The 5773-nt window shown below is 41.8% G+C and overlaps 1 long non-coding RNA gene across 1 annotated transcript; it reads left to right on the plus strand.

The window, feature by feature from the left end:
• The first annotated feature begins 2296 nt into the window (after window positions 1-2296).
• On the plus strand, window positions 2297-4051 carry LOC137837276 (uncharacterized). The gene is made up of 4 exons (XR_011085407.1): window positions 2297-2849; window positions 2940-3148; window positions 3315-3715; window positions 3859-4051. It is a non-coding gene; the product is annotated as an uncharacterized lncRNA (long non-coding RNA).
• Window positions 4052-5773: the final 1722 nt, after the last annotated feature.

Here is a 5773-nt window from a genome sequence, read left to right on the forward strand (position 1 = left end):
TTACTAAATCATATTCGGACCCAAAGCCCAAACTCTAAGTCATATGAGTCAATTTATAGAAATTAATTTACATAATTTCTTACACATACACCAACAAAATAACTAAAGCAATACAAATGTTATCAAGTTTAAAAGTCTCATTCATCTAATTCTCTTAGGTGGTAGTGAAAATGTTGAATTTGAACCACTTCCAGACATCAGCCCAAAAAATACAATTTGTCCAAAAAAATAAAAAAAATACAATTTTCCCAAAAAACCAAAACAAATCTAATCTGCCAAAAAATATGCCCTAAACCATAACCCAATTTTAAAAACTCAAACCCAATTAAAAAAGCCCTAAACCTAATTTCAAATTACCTAAGCCTAATTTCAATCCCAAACTGTCCTAACCCTAAAAATCCATAGTATCAATCGTGAGGTGCGATAGTGGCGCCGTGAGGTGCAACAGCGACGCAGTGCGGTGTGGTGCGACGAGCAGCGCGGTGCGATGCAGTGCAATGAACGGTGCGATGCGACGGCACGATGCAGTGCGACGAGGATGCTGGCGCAACGATAGTGAGGAGGGCACCGTGAGCGTAAAGATTGCAATCAGGTAAAGAAATCCTAAAATCTAACCTAATCATAATGGAAAGCATCATTTTGAACCTTTTTTTCTCAACTCGTTGACTCGGCCTTGAACTCGCGAGTTTGACCGATTCTAACTGAGTCAACTCGGAGTTGACTCGCCAACCTTCAGCGGACCCTTAAACTTGTAAGTGTTAACCCTAGGGTTTGATAACCTTTGGTAGATTAGTTAGCTAGTGAAGAATATCACATTCACTCAGTGGTTGATACTGTCAGGGATGAATTTGCTGACCATGGTTAGGGTGAGGAAATTGAGTTGGAGTCGAAGATGATGATGTCACAAATGCATTTGATTGGCTTCACGTCAAATATGTAACACCCTTGGCATTAAAATCAAAGTCTACCTTTAGCACATCCTCTCACATAGGTCTGAACATATATACCTTTCACTGTTACTGGGTAGCTTACTAAGAAAAGCTAATCCACATTACAGTTTCAAACCAACTAAGTCTAAATAAGAGTTAGTTTATCACAACTAGCAGGAGAGACCCATATATACATTAAGTGTGTGTTTGGATTAATGAGTGGATTTAAAGAAGTAGAAAACAAAGAAATGAAGGAAAAAAGAGTGAAAAGCGATGTTGTTTGAATTAAGGAAATGAGAGCATAAATAAGTGAAAAGATGGTAAATGATTTGATTGATGTAGTATAATAAATCTTTTTGTATATTAATATATAAAATATAGTTTATAAAATAATTTAAAATAAAAAATAATATTATTTATTTTAATATACTTATTTTATTATAAAAAAACATAAATATTAAAATAATAATAAATTATACAAAATTTATAATTAATTATCTTTCGGAATCTATAGTATTTCTTCAGCAGAGCAATAAACCCTAAACCCTAAATCTATAGTTGACCCATGCAGAGCAACCTTGTCCTCAAGGTTTTGGATGGATGAACTTGGCGGAGGAGTTGTGGTAGAGGAAACGGTGGTAGAGGAGCTAGGGGTGCGGGAGGTAAAACGGGGTGGTGTGGTTATTATTGGTTATTATTGATAGTGGGTGTTGGTGTTTAGGGGGGGGGTTAGATTGGGCCCCGCTGGATTTTGGTGGATGCTTGTTTGGGGAAAAATGTTGGACTATTTGATGTGGGTGGTGGTTGGTGGGCCAAGGTAATTTTTGTGGTGTGGGGGTGGATGTGAGAGGGTGGGAATAAATTGGGAAAGTGTGTTGGGTGTGGTGCGAGCTTTTGGGCTACGTTGGGGTGTGGTGTTGGCAAAGGGGGTTGAGAGTGGGTTGTAGATTGGCATGGGAAACCCAAAGGGCAAGGTCTGGAATGAGATTGGTTTTGTAACATTGGAATTTGGTGTGTGCCAACTACTTGTATTGAATGCGGCACAGAGTCATGTGAAGGTATTGTAGGGAGTTGGTGACGTGGCACAATATAGGTCATTGAGGGAGATGAAGTGGCGTGCGCTGATGGTGTGGGTAGATGGTTAGGCGCATTTACTTGTGGAAGTAAATGGGTAGGTGAAGGTAGGTGCAGGAGTAAATGGGCACGTGAAGCAGATGTGGGTGGTTAGTGAAGGGGTTTAATGAGAGCTGTTGATGGGGGACACGTGGCTGGTGTAGGTGAATTCAGTGTTGTGTTAGGTAATTTTATGGGTGGAAGTGAAGTTTCACTTAGGGTTATTTTGTGGTTTGTGTTGGACGAGTGAGAAAGGGGTGGGCTTCTTTCCTGGCTGTGAAGGTGGTCGGGTAGAGGAGGTTTTGGTCCATGATAAGGTTTGAGGAGAGAAATGTGAAATACTGGGTGAATCTTGGAATCCGGTGGGAGAGCTAATTCATAAGCCACTTCACCAACGCATTTTGTAATCGGGTATGGGCCGTAGAATTTTCGGGTAAGCTTGTGGTGAGGAAAACCAGTGAGGGATGTTTGGCGGTAAGCCTGTCGACGGAGCAGTACCCATTCGCCGTCAGTAAAGACGTGATGGCGTCGTCCGACGTTTGCTTGTTTGGCCATGCGTTGTTGCGACAACGCCAAATTGGTATTCAACTGGTGCAGAATTTGCGTTCGCTCTTGAAGGGTGGTATCTAGATTGGGTTCTAATGCAGTGCCAGATACATAATCCGGGATGGATGGTGGTGGTCTTCCATAGAGTGCTTGGAACGGGGTTGTTTTGATGGTCGAATGGTAAGAAGAATTGTACCAAAGCTCGGCTAGGTGCAAGTATTTGTACCAACTTTGCGGATTGTCACTGGTGAAACAGCGGAGGTATATTTCTAAACTTATGTTGATAACCTCGGTTTAACCGTCGGTTTGAGGATGATAAGTTGTACTGTATTTCAATTTTGTTCCTTGTAGGTGAAAAAGCTCGTTCCAAAAGTTATTGAGGAAGAGCGGGTCTCGGTCTAAGATTATGGATTTCGGAGTGCCATGCAACCTACAGATCTCCATAGAAAAATGGTTGGCTAGTTGGGAGGCGGTGAAGGACGTGGGGAGGGCTATGAAATGAGCTGATTTTGAAAGTCGGTCACAGACCACCCAAATAAATGTATGGCCAAACGATGATGGTAAGTGAGTGATAAAATCAATTGTTAGTTCATCCCAGATTCTGGTTTGGGGGGGGGTATGGGTTGTAATAATCCTAGGGGTTTTGTGTTGATGGGTTTATTCTGTTGGCAAGGAAGGCACTCTCTGATGAACGTTTTTGTGTTCATGTACATACCTGGCCAATAGAAAGAGGCAACTAAACGAGCTAAAGTGGCTTTGAGACCGGAATGCCCTGCGAATGGGGTTACATGAAACTCGTGAAGAATGGATGGGCGGAGATTGGTTGTTGATGGAATGTAAAGTCTCTGACCATGGTACAGTAAGTCAGTATGAAAATTGAAATCTGAGTTGGGAACACCTATCAGTTTATTTTTTTTCTTGTTGCCCAGTTGTTGTCTGATAGTATTTTTTTAATTTTGTGATGATCTCTGGTACTGGGGAGGAGATGGCTAAAAAAGCTGAGGATAGTGGCTTGGAAAGGAAATCTGCAACATGGTTGAGACGTCTGGGTCGATAGAGGATATCAAAAATTGTACCCAATAAGTCGTGAAACCCATTTTTGTTGCTTCGGTGTATGGCAAGCGCTAGTAAGTAATCCTCTTAAACTTTGCTGGTTTGTGATAATTTGAATGTGATTTCCAATAAGATAGTGTCTCCATTTCTTAACATATTTAGTAATTGCTAGCATCTCTTTAACATAAACTGAATTGTTTTGTTTCTTTGGACATAGCTTCTTACTGAAGAAGGCAATAGGGTGCCCAACTTGAGATAAAACGACTCCGATGGCGAAATTGGAAGCGTCCGTTTCCACTACTAAAGGGATGGTGAAGTCAGGGAGGTGCAAGAGAGGGTGTATTTAGGATATTTTTGAACTGTGTAAAGGCTGTGTTGGCATTTTGATTCCATGTAAAAACTTTCAATTTGATTAAATCTGTGAGTGGAGAGACAAGAGTGGCATAACCGCGGATGAATTTCCGGTAAAACCCTGTAATGCCCAAAAATGCACGCAGCATAGTGAATGATTTGGGCTCGGGCCACTGTAGAATAGCTTGAATCTTTTCTGGATCTGGGGAAACCGTTCCTTGTTGAATGATATGGCCCAAATAGGCGACTGTAGGGGCTGCAAAATTGCATTTTGATTCCTTAACAAAAAATTGATGATTCTGAAGTAATTGGAGAACAATGGTGAGATGTTGAATGTGGTCTGTCATGGATGTATTGTAGATTAAGATGTCATCAAAGAAAACTAGTACAAAACGCCTTAGGTATGGTCGGAGGAGGTCATTCATTGTAGCTTGAAAGGTAGATGGAGCATTAGATAAGCCAAATGTCATAACTAAAACCTCATAATGACCATCTAAGGTCCGAAAAGTTGTCTTGTGGCAGTCTGTGGGGTGTACACGTATTTGGTGATAGCCAAATCGTAGGTCAAGCTTAGTGAACACTCATGCCTCAGTTAATTCATCTAAGAGTTCCTCAATCGTGGGAATGGGAAATCTATCCTTCACTGTGATAGCATTTAAATCCCTGTAATCCACACAAAATCTCCATGATCCATCTTTTTTTTTTATGAGTATGACTGGGGAGGAGAAAGGACTGGTACTTGGGCGGATGATGCCCTCATACAACATTTCTTGAATGAGAGAAGTCATAGTGTGTTTGTGGGTGTGGGGGTAGTGGTAGGGTTTGATATTTATGGGGGTGGAGTTTGGGATCAAGGGAATATGATGGTTATGGGGGCGGTGGGGAGGTAAACCGTGAGGAGGTGAGAAAACTGAATGGTATGTGTGGAGGATGTTTTGAATCTTGGGGTGTATATTTTGTGGGGAAGGGTTGGAGCATGGTAAGGGATCTGGTTGGAAAGTGAGCAAATGAAGTGATGTTATGGCTTTGGTATGTAGGAGGTGACAAATATTGGTGACAGAAGCGTGTGTGTCTAAGAGTTCATTGGTTCCAACTAGGGTTATGATGGTGCCTTGGTGATGGAAAGAGAGTTGTGGTGTAGTGAAATCTACTTGTAGGGGTCCAAGACAGCGTAACCAGTCCATTCCTAGGACTACATCCGCGCCTTCAATTGGAATGAGGTAAAATGGGATGGAAAAATAATGATTTTGTATAGAACCAGGAACTATTGGGCTGAGATGTGTACAATGAATTTTCTCGCCGTTTCCAACCATGATGGAAAAAGGTTTAATAGGAAGGGTTCAAAGGTTGAGGTGATGGGCTAGGCGAGGTTGGAGGATATTGTGTGAACACCCGGTGTCTATTAAAATGGTAACGGGTGTATGATGAATAAATCCCTGAAGTTTGAAGGTGTAGGCTGAGGGGGTTCCAGACAAGGCCTGGAGAGATAGGTGAACTGGATTAGGGTCCTCAGTGTTAGAGACAGTATCGAAGGCAGGGAAGGTGTCTGGGTGTGCTTCTAGTGTAGGTTCTTCATTAAGTAGAAATAGGAAACGTTTGGTGATGCACTTGTGACCAAGGAAAAAAATTTCATCACAGTTGTAACATAAGCCGGTTACTCTACGTTCTTGTAACTGGGTGGGTGATAATTTTTTTATGGGTAGAGAGGTGGGTGTAGTGGTTGCTGTTTGGGGTTGGAAAGGGGGACATGGTGGTGGTAAAAGATGGGGGGATGATTGTGG

This window comes from Phaseolus vulgaris, chromosome 4 (assembly GCF_000499845.2).
Source record: "Phaseolus vulgaris cultivar G19833 chromosome 4, P. vulgaris v2.0, whole genome shotgun sequence".
NCBI lineage: Eukaryota > Viridiplantae > Streptophyta > Magnoliopsida > Fabales > Fabaceae > Phaseolus > Phaseolus vulgaris.